Consider the following 17957-nt stretch of genomic DNA (forward strand, 5'->3'; position numbering starts at 1 on the left):
ATTATCAAATTTTCTAAATTTTCTTGTTATTTTTAAATTTATTTTTAAAAGTAAAACCAGTTCAATTTACCCACAGTTTTGCTCCTCCGGATCTGAGAAAACAAGAATATATAAACTAATAAATGCATATTTAAAAAAAAATTAAACAACTTCGGTCAAAGCTTAAGTCGGTTTAAAAATACATAGACCTAACAAGTGAAAAAAGAATCAAAAGATATAAAAAAATAATATGTAATAAAAAAATCCATCAAATCACTGTTAACAGCTGACTAATCAGAACAAGCCGGCCATACTTTATCATTATAATTCCAACATAGATAATATAAATTAAAATGGCCGGCTAACTTCTTGTTTTTTGTACTATGGATAATTGATAGAAAAATGGACGGCAAACAATAATCCATGAATATAAATAAGAGAAGAAATCTAGACCTTGGTTAACCAAAGAAACAAAGATGGAAAAGAAGTCAAATAATGAAAATGAAAATGAAAATGAAAATGAAAATGGAAATACAAATTAACATTAGTTCTTCCATCATTATCATCATCATTTAAGGCTGTGTTCATGCATGCAGATGGAGTGGATAATTGGCATCATTGGTGCAATAGGTAATGGCATGTCCTCATCTTCACCTTCATTCTTCATTGAAAAGATCAACAAGGTTCGATCACATTTATAGTCTTGTTTCTCTCCATTAGTTTTCCAATATTTCTTCCGAGAGTTTTTTTCTCTAGTGTATGTTTGCATTTTCATGAACCTAAAAAAGAAGTGCACTTTGATACATGAACCTCATTGGCCTTCTGTTTAACTAACATAGAGAAAGAAATTAATAGAAACTTGACGAATTTTTAAATAAAGTTAATTTTGAAAAATTAGTATAATTTTTTATAAATTTAAAATTATCAATTAATTTTAATCAAATTTTTTGATCGACATAAATTAGTTAAAGTGGGCATAAAAATACAACAAAAAAAAGTTATTTTCACTGAGTTTAATTTGAATGTGTTGCAGAATGCAGTGGCTTTGCTCTACATAGCTTGTGGATGGTTTGTAGCTGCTTTCTTGGGTACAAACTAAACTAAGTTGTTTTATTGTCGCTGAATAATTATTTCCCTTCAAACACATGATATATGAATATGTCCCTATTGACAATGGCATGCAGAGGGATATTGTTGGGCGAGAACCGGCCAAAGTCAAGCATCATGAATGCGAAACCGATATTAAGACAAGATATAGCATACCTTTGATCTTAAAATTCCATCGACAACAGAGGTTGTCACTATATCTCTAGTGATGGCCTTGTCATCCAAGATGTTATTAGCGAAAAGGTTCACTTGATTTTCTCGTATTCAGTTAATTTAGCTCTTATTCTACGATCAATAACTTTAACTATACATGTATAAACATAAATTAATTTTGTAGATACCGAACTTCTTGATGAACTTCACAGTATTTATCGGAGGATACACCGTAGGATTTTTCATGTTGTGGAGACTAGCTTGATTATTGCATTACAAACTGTGTTACTCCTGATCATACCTGGAATCATGTATGCTTTATAGCATCAAAGATTAGAGAGGAGTACAACAAGGCTGGCCACATTGCAGAGCAAGCTATCTCTAGCATTAGAACAGTGCACTCTTTTTTCAGGGAAAAGAAGACGGTCGCTGAGTTCTCTGCTGCACTTAAGGGTTTTCTTAAGCTTGGTCTCCGGCAGGGCCTGATCAAAGGCATTGCCATCGGTAGTAACGGTATCATCTATTCGATTTGGGCCTTCTTGTTGTGGTACTCTAGCAAACTAGTTATAAACCATGATGCGCGTGGTGGAGAACTATCTTCGGTGTAGGAACTATTACCATCGCGGGAGGCATATATGTAAGTTTATTACTAAAAGATTTAAATTTAATTTTGATCTCTATATTATTGTTTTATGTTTATTTGGATTCAAGAATTTGATGAATGAACTCAATGAAAAGTTCACATATAATTGAAGAAAAAAGAAAATGAATCAATATAGTTTTTTTCCCTTAATATTCTGTGTCTCGGGTTCAAAGATTAAGAACAAATAAAGTAATGTAAATTGTGGGCTAAAATTGCACTTTCATATGTTTTCAAAACTTTTATACAGTGTTTTAAGTTTTTATTTGAATTACAAAATTATGCTTATTGGAATGTATTTAATATTTATATTTATTTTGTGAATTTTATGTCTTGTAGATTATTATTCAGGGTTAAATCTGCGGGTAGTCCCTTAAATTTTGTTACCATAATTTGGTCCTTTAAAATATAAACATGTTTATATTATTCTTTAAATTTTATAAATTTGTTCATTTTGGCCATTTATCAATTATTATGGTTGCACAATGTCTTGAATTAAACCAATAAATATTTGTCGTATGATAATATATAAAATACATACAATTGACATATTCTCTGAACACCTTGCAGCACACACAAAGATATTAAATATTTAGGGCAACGCACCATGATTCTGTGAACTTTTTTAAACTTAACAAAAAAAAAAATCAAATTATATTGTTTATAGACTAAGATATATTTTTTTCTTTTATTTTTATAGATCAAAACAAATAGTAAACCAAATTTTAAAAGATCATCCGTTGTTTTCCTCTTATCAATGATGTTTTTTTATATTATAAATAATAATAACAATTATTATTAAGAAATATTCGATATTTAGTAAGAAGAACATTACAGACAAAAAAAAAAACAAAACAAAAAGCGAACAGACAAACTATAGTATTAGGACATAACTATATAAAATAACAATCTAATATATACAAGGATCACCCTAATATTTCTCATTGTTTTATAATGGAATTAGAGCATTCAGAACATCGCTTTCGAACTTGAAACACCTAGCAGAGGCAAGTGCGGTGACCAGAAGGATATCGAAGGTAGTGAACAGAGTACCGAAGATCGACTTGAAGAACAATGAGGGTGAGATACTACAAAGTATAACTGGAGAAGTGGAATTCAAAGGCATTAAGTTTGCCTACCCATCAAGGCCTGAAACCATAGTCCTTAATGAATTCAATCTAAAGGTCCTTGTAGGGAAGATATATTGCCATTGGTTGGATCAAGTGGCTTAGGAAAATCAATAGTGATTTCATTGTTACTCTCTAAACAAATCTCAGTCTGGTTAATCTCATTTCCTCAAAAAATAGACCTAAACTGGCTATAGCAGCACCATGATACCCTACAACAGGGTGAAGACTATGAAACATACTCCAATCTGAGCAAACTCTTGAATATTCATCAAAAAGCTCCCGACACCATCAATGGCGACAAAAGTGACTCCATGATTCCCAACCGCCGCACCAGCAGCAGTAGGTATTCCAAATCCCATAGCTCCAAATCCCGCCGAGGTCAACCACTTCATCACCAAGCGTAACTACTTCGTTCTCTTATAGGTTTAATACTGTGCTGCCCACATCTGATGCTCCCCGACCCCCTGTCGATATAATCGCCTCACCGTTAGTCAGTAATCTGACTAACGGTGAGGCGATTATATCGATAGGGGGTCAAGCAGCATCAGATGTTGGTTGTACAGTATTATACCTATCAGAGGATGAGGTAGTTGTGCTTGGTGATGGAGCAGTTGACCTCTAGAGAAATCCATTGGCATTGGTGAGATATAGACTTCTATGCCTCGGACTTTAGCACACATACAAAACATCAAGCATAGACCTGAGAAAAATAGGAAGGGTGGGGGAATAGAGGGAGAGATGGGGATGGAGATTTGGTGCTGAGGGAGGGCGGAGACAATGGAGAAGGGAGTTCTTTGAACTTATTTTAAGGGTGTTTAGGGAAGGAGGGAGTGTGTTTTGGGAATTGCAGGAAGGGTATTTCTCAAAACATGGAACAGTGGTAACGTTGGCCATGACAGCGACGGTGGCGGTGACTGTGGAGGCCATCACTCGAGAGAGAGAGAGAGAGAGAGAGAGAGAGAGAGAGAGAGAGTCTTTGGCTGTATAGCCTACTCATGAATACCTTCTCATAAGCTATAGAAGCTTGATGAAAAATTAGGTTCCCCATCACATGATCGGCACCGACCCCTTCCAAGAAACACCCATCGTCGAGATCACCCGCTCCATCACCAAGCACAACTACCTCGTCATGAATGTCGATGACATTCTGTGCATCATCAAGGAAGCCTTCTCATGCTCTTTAAACTATAATCTCCATCAATAGTTACAAAGGTTTTATGTGATGGTGTGTTGATTGAAGCCTAACAATGAATAAAAGAGGATAAGGCTATGTTGGATACTGGCATGAAGGATACTCATTAGAATCTCAGTGAATATGCAGCCAATCTATAGGAGGATCTACGTACACAGTGTGATCTCCATGCATTCATAGTTGGAGGTAGAAGTCTTGTTATGTTTATGAGTAGAAAGGACAAGTTATGGCTTGCTACACCAGCATAATGGTTTGAATTGTTTTGATTTATGTTCAGTTGTATTTTATCATTGAGTATATGTATGTTATGTTTTTTGTTTTCTCTTTAGTGAAGTGCAGAAGCTAATGAATTAGTAAAAGCTTTGTGTGTTCCTTGTTGTTTATACACTTACCTCCTCATCTCACATGAACCATTAGGGCTATGATAACAGTGGTATCACAGCTTGTTACACTTCTCCCTCTCTTATAGTTCTCCTGAGAGTTTCTCTTGCACCTCACACACAGAGAAGTCAAGGTTCACTCATGGATGGAAATGGGTTACCTCCCTTGCTAGTATTTGATGGTAAAGGCTACGAGTATTAGGCCATCATGATGAGAACTCTTTTCTATTATCAAGACCTCTGGGATTTGGTAAACAAAGGGATCCCAGAGAATGATGATGAAGCAAAGTTGAAGGAGCATAAGAAAAGGGATGCTAAGGCCCTCTACTTGATTCAGAAATTACTAAATAGATAATTGTTCTCTCAAATCTCTGTAGCAATAGCAAACATAGCAAATGATGCATAGGAAGGACTGAGGAGACGGTATCAAGCAATTACTAAATAGGCATGCGGACAAACGGTCTAAGACCCACTGGGTGTGAACCCAGCAGACCTGCAAGGCCTCAAAACTTGACTTAAAACCGCTAAAGTTACAAAAATACAAAGTCCAAGGAGGACAACACAACCCAGGGCTACATGAAGTCCAAAATACAAAACACAAGATCTAGAACAGACAAATACAGGGACTCAAATTCTACAACAAAGAAGAACATCATTTACTGGCAACCTTTTTAAGTCCACACCGGTCTACCACTCTTGATTTGGAAAAGATTTAAAATGACTTTATGAGCTTACTAGCCCAGTAAGCAAGCTGCTGAAAAATATTTGAGAACAACAGGATTTATAAATCTCATTTTCAAATATTGAGAATAATTTAAATTTTAAACTTAGATTAAACAGAGCTTAAACAAATACAATATAAATAGTCCATCAGAGGAATAGTTCCCAAGTAATACCGTTATCCAAAAATATTGGAAGGTAAGGAATACCATATTTCAAAACTGCAAATCAGGAATATAATAAATCGCCAAATATGAGCATAGGTCTCCAAAGTATAGTTATTTCCATTTCTAGTTAGTTTAAACAGGAAAATTCAAAAGTATTGTTTAAAACAATATACCATATTTTCAAAATATTATATGTCTCCAAATTTACTATGAGTGTCAGATGTCATTTATTTACCCTAGGTAAACTGAGACTGAATAACAGAGGTTATTTATTTACCCTCGGTGACCTGAGATTGAATATTAGATCACTGTTATTATTTCACTGATGGACCATTATGAAACTACAGTCTCATTTTTGAAAAATTCTTGTCGACAAGATCAGTGTTTAACCCCATTGGCTAGGTTGAGCATAGCTTATTTGGAGACAAAAGTATACAAACAAAACTCATAGTTGAAGTATAGAATATTCACAATTTTTCCCAAATATTCATAGAAGAAGAAATACATCATTTCATAATCCCACTTTAGTGGAGAAAAACCAACAATTTTAAAAATAACAAATAATTAATAATAAGCAATAATCCAGCTAAGGAATGAAATAAAAACTGAGTATATGATCGATGGTAATTAATAAAATAATTAATAAACAAGTAAATAAGGAAGTACTTATTATCCTCAAATAATGAAGCATAGTTAGGAAATAATTAAAATATCTAAATAAACCACCTATAAAATTTCACAAAATTTTATAATTTCAAAATCACTACAAATAAATTACCATATACTAACGGTATGAAAAATATTGGTAAAAATCAACAATCCATTAGTAAAGGTCCCAAAACCCTATACCAGCGGTAAAAATACCTATTCCAACACTTCTTTTACCGTCGGTTAATGTCTTGTAGGTATAGACCTATACCAACAGATATAGCTTTTGTTGGAATAGATTTATTAGGTTTAGTGACGGAATATGTTTGTAGCTATTAGTAATATTGTTGAGATAGCATTGTCAAATTGCTTACCATATACCAAAAATAAAAATACTTATTCCAACAATTCTTTTACCATTAGTAGAAGTCTTGTGCGTATACATCTATACCAACAGTTATAGCTTCTGTTGGAAAAGATTCATGACTTTTACCAACGTAATGTAACAGTAACTATTGGTCTCACCGTTTGTAAAGCACCTTAGATTTATTCACCTTATTCCAATGCTAAAATGTATATTCCAACATTTTTTTATCGTCGGTAAAAATCCCATAAACATAGACCTATACCAACGGTTACAACATTTGTTGGAATAAATCCATTTTATTTATTAATGACTACAATAGCAGTTGCTATAGATAAATATATTGAAAAAGACATGTTTAATTTTAGCAACGATTATTCTGTTAGTAAAAATTTTCTATTAATAATAAATATGTCAATATAACCATTATGACACATGTAAATACATTATAAATAATTTAATATCTCATACACAATTAAATTAATTTACAATACAATGCCATAGCAAAGACATTCCACTAAAAAAATAGAAAAAAACTATTACATCACCACCAACATATACTCATGTCCAAAAGTAAACTACCATTTGATCTAGATAACCAAGAGTTCTTGCCTTAATTCCAAATCTAACACAATCATTCTACTAAATTTCAAAAATCACAAACATATATTTATATAATACATATCCAAAAGTAAACTACCATTCAATCTTGACAATCAAGAGTTCTAGCCTCAATTCCAAATTTAACACAAAGATAAACTACTTTCATTTAATGTCTAACAACCAAATAAAGTGACAAGGATTTGTTCAAGTAGAACCGATGACATCTTCTAAAAAACACCACCTACAAAAACCATTTTAAAAAAATTACAATTAATTAAATATATGCAGCAATAAAACACTAATCTAAACCCTTAAAATAATAAACTATTTAAATGACAAAAAAATAATGAGCCTACTTGATATATTTGGATTTACTTGATGACTTGATTCGAGAGGATGATTATTCCCACATGGCGTTTGTTGAGCACTAGAAGCATCAGGTACCTACAAATCATGTAAAATAGAAGTTAAAATATCTAAATAAACAATCTATATAATTTCACAAAATTTTATAATTTCAAAATATATATGGAATTTTACCGGTGGATTACTTACGTACTACTAGTCATAACTTTGAATCCCATCCGAACACCAATTTCAACCTTCACCAAAAAGTCCTATAGACATGAAACCAATTCTAACATCTTGATAAATACTCCTAAACCATGATCCAACATACGCACAATTTCAGCCACATTTATGGCAAATATAATTCTAGCATTGCCATTGTTTCTCTCAGCGTATAAAGTATTTAAAACAATTGTTGTAGCACCAGTATAGGAATTAAGCTTGAAATATCCTTCTAAACATCAAGGTTATACCATCACCTACCAAATCAAACACTCATATCCAAAATTTCCCTAATCTAGAAATCAATCAATAAGAAGAACCATAGGAATAAGGGAACTTGTGATTAACATCAGTACCTTGTATGATGAATCCTATCTCCTCAATCAAAAGGAAACCCATTTCCATAACCCAACACCTTCAACTTGGGATCCAAAAAATCAATATAAAAAGAAATAATAAAAATTTTAGCAAAGCATGCATTTCTACTCGCACTTGGTGTGTAATACACCTATGCATGCAGAAACAGAACAAAACATGGCCATCCAAATTACTTGACAAAAGCAAATAGCACAAAAGTATTGAAACTAAACACATCAATTATATATATATATATATATATAACTATATACATATATCTATAGAATCAACATGCATATATATATATATATATTTAATTATATTAAAGATGTTGCAGTTTAACATATATGCATGCATAAACAGCCACTACAAGAGTTAAAATCTTTAGTGACAACTTTTTTGTGTCACTTGGTTACTTTGCCACAAATATTAGGTTTTGTGTCAAAAAAGGTAACAAACACTATTGTTTAACTTAGTTGTGATAACTTATGTTTTTGTCACTATTATAGTGATAATTGTGACAATTTAGTATATGTCACAATTAAATTATCACTATTAATATATTAACAGTGGCACATTTTTTTTTGTGTGTCCAATGTTCGTTACTAAAAGCATACTAGATTTTATGTCAAAAATTTCTTAATGAGAATGATGTGTAATTGTGACAAGAAATATTGTTGCCACTGTAATTTTTTATTTATTGTGACGAAAGTGTTCTCCGTCACTCAACATATATTTTTTGTTTCAACAATTTTGTCATAAAAAATTCAACCATTTAGTGCCCACTAAATATTGGCACAAAAATTAACTTTCTTAACCATGCTATTGGCTTTTTTATGCTAAGGAAGTTAACTGACAAAATAGTTTGGATTAGTTGTGATATCTAATTATTTTGTCACTATTACAATTTCAATTGTGACAATTTAGTGTCCATCACAATTATACTTCTTACCTTTTGTGTCGATAATTATGGATACATCAAATATGTAGCATATATAGTTGTAAAATTATATTATTAATAAACTGTTAAAAACTCTATTTTTCCAACCCAATCTCAAAGAATATGTATAAATTTTTTAAGTAATTATAGATAAAATTTTAAAAGTTTTTAAAATTAAAATTTAACATGATTTTATCATACAAAATTATTATTTATAAATACTTCAAAATAATTTATTAGATACTAAAAATTTTGTTCTATTAAGCCAAAATATTAACATATTAAAACATTTAAAAGTAAATACGCCCCCGTATCTATGATGCAAAGTAAAATATTCCATACATATATACATATATTTATCAATCATTTACCAAATAAACAACTATTTTTCACATAAAAATACCAAAAGTAACAAAAAAAATATATATTAAAAAACAGTATAAATATAGGTCTAGCTTTCTCCAATCTAGTTTTAATATACCAAGTAAATTATGCTTGTATTACAAAGATTACAACATCATGATTTTTGTAACTATCAACCCTTTTGTCACAAATATGAAGTTTTTTGTGATAATAAAAATTAATTAACACTATTGTTTAAGTTAATTGTGATGATTTTTTTTTTGTTACTAAAATTATTATATTTGTGACAATTTAGGATCTCTCACAATTACGTTGTCACTATTAATATACCTATAGTGTTGTAAATAATATTTTCATTTGTTATGACAAAAGTGTTTTACGCCAATGGTCATTTTATTTTTTTGTGATCACATTTTTTGTCACAAAAAATTCAACTATTAATATGTACTAAATATTGGCACAAAAAAGTCTAAAGTATGTGTAACATATTTTAGGTTCAAATTTGATAAGTGTGTGTCTATAAATGTATATATATATATATATATATGAGATAAAAATATTTCTAAAAATATGAGATAAAAATCGATATAAAAAACATATTCTCCGAATTCATTGTTTTGCAAGTTGTTATTGTTTACCCAATCCTCAAAATTGATATTTTAAGCAATAGAAAACAAGTTTTTAATTTAGATTATACATAGTATTAGAGAAAAATTTTAAAAAATTGAAATTAAATAGATATTTATCAAATATCATAAAACAAAATCTAGATAGTATAATTTTTTTTTAAAAAAAAATTAAACTTAAACAGATATATATCCTCAATGAATTTAACATATAGAAAGAGTGATGCCTTGAGTAATTATGTGTCTATGGAGATCAATGGCAAGGGTTCGGCTTCATTTGATTTGGAGAATTAAAGTGAATCAACTAGCCCTTGATGTAAAGGTACATGTTATTGATGCCACAAGATATGCTTATTTTTATTTTCTTAAATTCTTTGGCTTATTTTATGCAATGAATACAAGATAATTATTTTTTTTTGTATTATCTTTTTCATTAGGTTTATTGAATTTTTTTTTTCAATGATGATTTTTTGTTAGTGTTTCTTTTTTGATACTTTGAATCTTAGGTTTAGGTTCATCATAGGAATATGTTATTTAGATTTTGATTATGTAATTTTTTTTTATGATTTTTTATCTATTGAAAATCACAAAAGCCAAATGCAACATGGAACTTGTCTTAATTGAGAAGAAATAATGATATGAAAGTTGTAATTTAATTAGAATTTTTTTAATTTTTAAAATTATTTCATTAGATTTTTATTTTTCTTAAATGTGCAGAATAAGTATCAAGGAAAGGGAATAACATTAAAGTCACAACAAAAGAGTCAAATTCTAGCAGAAGTTGAGGCTGAAAAGTAAAAAAGAGAAGATTCAAATGCATAAAGAGGTACTTCATCTCCAAATTTAGGGCAGTTTTATAATCTTTTTTTTTCTTTTTTTAAAAGGATAATTTTATAATTGTATTTTGGATATTAAAATTTCCAATTTTATATATTCAAAATTTGAATTTTGTATATTTTGAGGATATTTATTTATTTATTTATTTTCATATAATATTAAATATATTATTTGCTTGTGTGACAATATTTTTGCTACTAAAAATTTATCTTGAAAAAGTATCTAAAATATAACTTTATATTTATCACAAATAATTAAATATATTAGTGAAAAAATTAGCATAACATAATTTTTATTTTAGTGACAATATTATTTTTAAATTAATAATTTTATTTGTGACAATATAAACACATAAAAATATCTAAAAGTAACATTAGTGACGAAGTATTGGTCACCGATAAAAATATTACTATTGACAAAAACGTTTTGTCACTATTGAATTTTTTTAGAGTTAACAATTTTATCACAATAAAATAGATTATTGTGATGGTTTCTTTGTCACAATTTAGCATTTTTTGTATCAGCAAAATTGACACAACTGAACAAATTATTGTGAGCACTTTATTTGTCATAATTAAAATTTTTTTTGTGTCAACAAAATTGACATAAATAAATAGGGTTATTGTAGCCACATCGTTTTGTCACAAATATTAAATTTGTTAGTGTCATGAAATTGGTCACAAATATATGTAGTAATTGTGACCATTTGTCTAAAATGGTCAATCTTGTATTAGCATCAGAAGTATTTGTGACGGGAGATGACGACTTCTAAAATTTGCTATTGTTACTAATTGTGACTAAAATTATTGCTTTTGGTGATAACTTTTGTTATCACTAAAAATACAATTTGTTGTAGTGAGCCTTATTCCAAGGGATGCAAAATCAACATATAAGCATACAATTCAATATATCGAAGAAATCTAATAACCGCAAGTTAAAAAACATCTAACTCTAAATGTGTTCTAAAGTCGAATCATGTCTCAGCCTATCATCACACTGATCGTGTGAGGCATGCATGTTCTTTGGTGAAATATCCAAGTTTTGTTCAGAGCTATTAAAAAGAATTTTCATTTTCACTAATTTCTTCTTTGAAATAAAGATAATTCACAGATGATCTTGATTTTTACTGACAAAAACCAATGTATTATCTCGAAAGGCTTGCAACGTCCTATGGAGCAAAGGAAGAAGCAGGGGACGAACTCCTCTATCTACCCTAGAAATTGGTTGGACGACATTGAGGCTAACAACACAGGATCTGTCTGCGAGGTTTATTTTAGCCTAGAATAAAACCTTGGTCTATCTTTCTACCAATTTCTAAATTAACATATTTAAATATGTTTATTTTTAGCCTCTCATATTTTCACTACTAAATTAAATTTAAAAAAAAATCATGTTAAAATATCTAGAATGAAATAAAAAAAATATATGCCTAATCTTGAATTATAACTAATTAAAAAAAGTTTTTATTTTCATTATGTGCAAAATTACAAATATGTGCAAAATCTTTTAATGTTTTTGTTTTAGACCTCTCATCTTCTAATTCAATTAAATTTGAAAAAAGCATGAAAAAACTATATGGATTTAAAATACAAAATTTTGGGCCCCTAGCTAGCAAATAATGGCCCACTACCAAGATAATTCACCATTAATTATGAATTATAATTGAAATAAAATTATTTTTATTTTCATTTGGTGTGCATGTATATGTATTATTTTTTATTTTGGATCTCTCATATTTTAATTGAATTATATATAAAAAATTATGATAAAATATCTAAAAAAAACTAAATATGGGTTAATTAAAGCCCAAATAGCAACGCGATTAATTGATCTTGAATTATATCAAATTTAATTTTAATCTTAAAATGAAAAGTTGTTTTTTTTAAATGTTTTTGTGAATGTCTAAATTATTTAAAAAATATTTATTTTAAGCCTCTCATATCTTAACAAAATTAAATTTTGAAAAATTATGATAAAATACTAAGATAAGAAATTCATATTAAATTTAATATTGCATTTCATAATGTATACATATTATTTTTTATTTTAGATCTTTCATATTTTAATTGAATGAAATTTTAAAAATTATGATAAAATATCTTGAAAAAAAAAAATAAACTAAATATGTGTTAATTATGGCCCAAATAGCAACACAATTAATTGATCTTGAATTATATCAAATTTAATTTTAGTCTTAAAATGAAAAGTTGTGTTTTTAATTTTTTATGAATGTCTGAATTATTTAAAAAATATTAATTGTAAGCCTCCCATATCTTAAGAAAATTAAATTTTGAAAAATTATGATAAAATACTAAGATAAGGAATTCATATTAAATTTAATATTGCAATTCATAATGTATATGCATTATTATTTATTTTCGATCTCTCATATTTTAATTGAATTAAATTTTAAAATTTATGATAAAATATCTTGGAAAAAAAACCAAACTAAATATGGGTTAATTAGGGCCCAAATAGCAACGCAGTTAATTAATCTTGAATTATATCAAATTTAGTTTTAGTCTTAAAATGAAAAGCTGTTTTTTTTTAATGTTTTTGTGAACGTGTGAATTATTTAAAAAATATTAATTTTAAGCATCTTATATCCTAACAGAATTAAATTTTGAAAAACTATGATAAAATACTAAGATAAGCAATTAAAATAAATATTAAAACCGAAGTGGTGCTTTTCCTAGGTCCCAAATCAAAATTGCCAAATCTAACCTAGTACAAAATCAATGATATGGATGTATTCATCTATAACAATTAATGGCTCATATTCATCAAGAAAAACTTAAACCCCTAAGCAGTTACTTCCTTTTGTCCAAACCCTAAATCAGCAACTTCCTTCTAAACAATCCAATCCCTAAACCTAAAAGCAAGCCATCTTTAATTCATCCTTTCTCTCCAAATCTCATCACCTCTCCTCTTAATCTTTTGCCCATCCACAAGTCTCATGCCGAAACCCTATCTTTCTCGGCTTTTTCAACTGAAGAGATGGCGATGAAGTCAATACAAGCTATTAGTGCTAGGGTTTCTCCTCTATTTGTACCTCAATTATTGAATGATAAATCTAGGGTTTTGTAATGAGCTTGAGAAAGCCTGATTCTTGCTCTCCTTGCTTGCTTTATTAGTGCTAGAAACTTGACAGGAGTATATGTATTTCCTTATATCCCTTCAATCTTGTGGAATCCATGGATCTTCTTCTTCCTTGTTATTGGGTTATTGTAGTATTACTGTAGCACTGATGAACCTTGCTTCTTTCTCATATTTCCCTATTTTAGAATGGAGTTGAGCTCCATAGAAACTCTTTGGAATTCAATGGACTCAAGTTGGAGTCAACCTAAGCCTCTATTAGAATTGCATTGCATATAGGTTTAGAGTTTTATGCATATTTTCTCATGACTTCATTGTTACTCATTATTTTTTTGGTTGGGACTTGTTGGGTGTGTGTTTTGGTTAGGTGATGAAGGCTTGGCTCAAGGCAAGGAGCTGGCAAAGGAGTAGTACCCTTGTGGAGTTAATCTCCTAATTTTGTGAGTGAGTTATGTGATTGCATAATTCTATTATAATATTATTTAAAGATCTTTATTGCTTGATTTGGAAGTTTTTCATGGTATAATCATATTATATGGATGTTTTGATTGGTTTGAAAGGAGTTCCTATGCTATTGATTTTTATATGAAACTCTTGATATTTGAAAATGATTATGACTATATGTATATTATTGGATTATAATGTCTTTGGTCATGTGATCTTAAATCTTTTGGAATCTTGTGATGACTTTGATTTGAAAAGACTGAATTTCAATTGAGCGTATGTCTTGTTGGGTATGTAAGCTTATTCTTAATTGCTTGATTGAGTGAAAATAGAAATGTTGTAGGTATAGCTAGGATTTAGGCCTAGTTATAACTAAATCTTAACGTGTATGTGATGAGTTATTTTAATGTTTGAAAGGGCCAAAGATTAATTATTTGGTTTAGTGTCTATAAGTTTGGATACATTGTAGTTATATTTGAGATATTTGAGCAAGAAAATGAGAAGACATTGTTGATAATGAAAGCCTCAAGCATAGGAAACATTTAATCTTGTTTTATTTTAGAGGTGGAATTGATTTAAGGGTTAGATAAGAATGTATGCTCGATTTATGTGTAAAAGCTGGCAATTTGTTGGAAGACTAATGATAGACAATGTGTTGTATATACTAAGCATTGGAATAAATTTGGAATGCCAAATTGAAAGACTTTGTGAATGACCATGAATTGTTCGGCATAATGCCCCTAAGAATGGAAATCAATTTTGAGAACTTTTGATAATGATTTAGTACTGGTGAAGTTAATGTTGGTGATTTGGGAGTAATGGCTCTTTGTTAGGGAATTTGGGTTTGACTTAAGTGCCTGAAACAACTAAATAATTATCGGCTTGTGTAAGTGACTACTTGATGGTGTCTAAACCTTGTAGACAAATGAAAATCTTGAATGCCAGATTTGGTTGATTTCTTGGCATGCATAGGTGCAAGTAATGATAATGAATATATCTATTTGTTCAATGTGGCTTTAGTATTTGAAAATTTTTCTAATTGGCAATCATTCGCTTGTGGGTGAGTTGAACTCGTATTTTTGCAATGAAGGTTGGTAAAGACATACTTGTGCATTATGGAAGATCTCTTGTGAATGTCTGTTAATAACTTGTGAGATGTTGTAAAGGAGATTTCAAGTTTTAGAGGAATGTAAGTAAGATAATATTTTCATGCTTTTATGGAAGACTTGTATATTATTCATGAATTATTCATGGGTTTGCTCATATATTTCGGTGATGCTTAATGAATTGTTTAAGAGATGAAGCTAGAACTATATCATAAGTATGGACTGAGTTTTAATTAGGCCAAAAGCCATGTTTGTTTTGATGAATTTTGTTACATTTTCAAAAACATATATAATGTATTCCAAAAGTATAATAAATGTTTTCTTTTGACACTATTGACATTTACTTTGGGAAATGGTGGGAAACCCTTCATTTGTATAAGTATACTTTTGATATCTATGGATATGAAATTGATTTTCCTTTCTAAACTGCATGTGTTTGTCCTAAGTGTGAACATTAGAATATGTTTATCATAAGTGGCTTTGTCATATTAAACTGATGTTTTATTCGATTTGGAAACCTTTCTATGATCAACATTAGTATACGTGAGAGACTTTTGAGCTTTAATTGCAAAGGTTAATGACTACACTTGTATTTTGAGATTGAAATAAAGTTTGAAACTTATATACATGTTATACTTGTGACATTGAGTTATATGAATTTGATGCTCATTCCTAATATGTGATTATTGTCCTAAACAAGGACCATGTGATATGCCTTATGTGGATTGTATTATTAATACACCTATGGGTGGTTTTGATAGTAATGAGTTATAACCTGCCTACTGCACTAGAAGGTCCCCACGGGCTAGCCTTTAGAGGTGCTGTGGAGGATCCGGTTTTATTTAACCACTTTAGGTGGCACATAGATCCCTGATTGGATGCGCATTCGAATTCCAGAGTCACCACACAAACCTGGTAAGTCAACATCAAGGATATGAGGGGCTTGATGGCTCTGAACTTAGCCGCAGCCACAACTAGAGTTTAGAGAGTTTTCGAGACCACTGATAGACTGATTGAGATGTAAATGTGATATTCGAAAAATATTCTTATTATCTTGGCTTGTGATGAAGGGGCAAAGCCCAGCTATCGCTCTTGAGAGAGCAGTCTCTCACAAAATTTTATTCCTTGGAAAATTGATTTGATGACGAGTTGTGACGAGTTTTATGTTTTAATTCTTGAGATGTGATCTCTTGTTTTAATCATGAAAGAAAAAGGGATTTAAAGGCAATTTCATGTTGAAATGTTTTAAAACTCGTATTATGCTCAAGTATGATATTCGGATGTGGAATTTTTTATGTGAGCTAAGTGAATTTTTTTTATGCCAACTATTCTTTTTATACATATATATATATATATATACTGTTATATACATGCTGGATTATTTAGAGCTATATATTATTGTAAACATTTGGTTATTGGCAATGCTTTGATTTGGTTTTTATATTATTTTAGGATTGTGCAAACCCTTTCACTAAGTGACTTAGGTTACTCATCCTCTCCCTCCTTTCCAGATTTTAGCTTCCAGAGGCATTGCGGCACGGTGGAGTGCTAAGAATCTTTTTGTGCTATTTTTCCTTCATTCAAACTTTGATGTATGTTATTCTCCAGCATATATGTATTGTATAAGCAGTAGGGGATCCACTAGTGTCTTTGGGTTCTAAAATCATGTGTTGATGTGTACTCGTTCCTTTAGGAAAAATTTTGTCTGTTTTTAGGACTAATATGTTTTACTGGTATGTTATTGTCAGATTTATTTTTATCGTTGCTTCTTCTGTGCCATCATTGTATATCATGCTATGCATATTACATATTTGCAATTGATGTCTAGTATTGCTTCATTCCAGAATATTGTATGTCTTTCAGCGAATCAAGAGTTGAGTGGAGTAGGTGTCCTTTCTTGAATTATCGCGGCGATTGTCGCTTGCCAGGCCTGCAGGTCTAGGACATAGTTGTCGTCTTGCAAAAGATGCTACAATGGTTAGTTTCTTGTATTATTTTTTAGTTTAAAGACATATAGGGTGTATTTTAGAGATTTACTTTATAAATCAAGTTATTATGGTTGCAGGTGAGATCTTTGGTGGATGATCGCATAGCTCTTATAATCCAAACTTTTTCTTCTATTATCATAGCATTTGTTTTGCCGTTGATTACTTCATGGAGCTAGATTAGACATTGTCATGATTTCCATCCATCCATTAATCACTCTTTCATTCTATACCCACCCAGTTTCCTTAAAAAAAGATGTTGAATAAAACAATTCGATCTCAGTCTAAGAGCAGCAAACTTGCAGTTGAGGCTGTTTCCAACATTCGCACAATCACTATTTTCTCTTCTCAAGATCGATTCCTCAAGTTATTCCAACATTAAAAACTATCAAAATGAAGACATTAAACAACCTTAGTTTGCAAGCATTGGCCTTGGTTTATCCCTATGTCTCATAAAAATCTCTCTCTCTCTCTCTCTCTCTCTCTCTTTCTCTCTTTGTTTCACAAGGTGGTTGCTATAAGAGATGATGCACGTTAGTTAGTCTATATG

At 30.2% G+C, this 17957-nt stretch overlaps 2 long non-coding RNA genes across 3 annotated transcripts; both read left to right on the top strand.

Annotated features, from left to right (window-relative positions):
• Positions 1–518: 518 nt before the first annotated feature.
• Positions 519–3452, top strand: LOC120274096. The gene is made up of 5 exons (XR_005540698.1): positions 519–662; positions 1013–1067; positions 1164–1329; positions 1424–1876; positions 2844–3452. It is a non-coding gene; the product is annotated as an uncharacterized LOC120274096 (long non-coding RNA).
• A 10082-nt stretch (positions 3453–13534) lies between these two features.
• On the top strand, positions 13535–17757 carry LOC120274134. Of its 2 annotated transcripts, none has more exons than XR_005540705.1 (4): positions 13535–13809; positions 14240–14312; positions 17267–17399; positions 17488–17757. It is a non-coding gene; the product is annotated as an uncharacterized LOC120274134 (long non-coding RNA). The 2 variants fall into 2 exon arrangements; XR_005540706.1 differs by having other exon boundaries at positions 13536–13809; positions 17286–17399; positions 17488–17756.
• The last annotated feature ends 200 nt before the right edge of the window (positions 17758–17957 follow it).

Source organism: Dioscorea cayenensis, chromosome 12, assembly GCF_009730915.1.
Source record: "Dioscorea cayenensis subsp. rotundata cultivar TDr96_F1 chromosome 12, TDr96_F1_v2_PseudoChromosome.rev07_lg8_w22 25.fasta, whole genome shotgun sequence".
In the NCBI taxonomy this organism is placed as follows: Eukaryota; Viridiplantae; Streptophyta; class Magnoliopsida; order Dioscoreales; family Dioscoreaceae; genus Dioscorea; species Dioscorea cayenensis.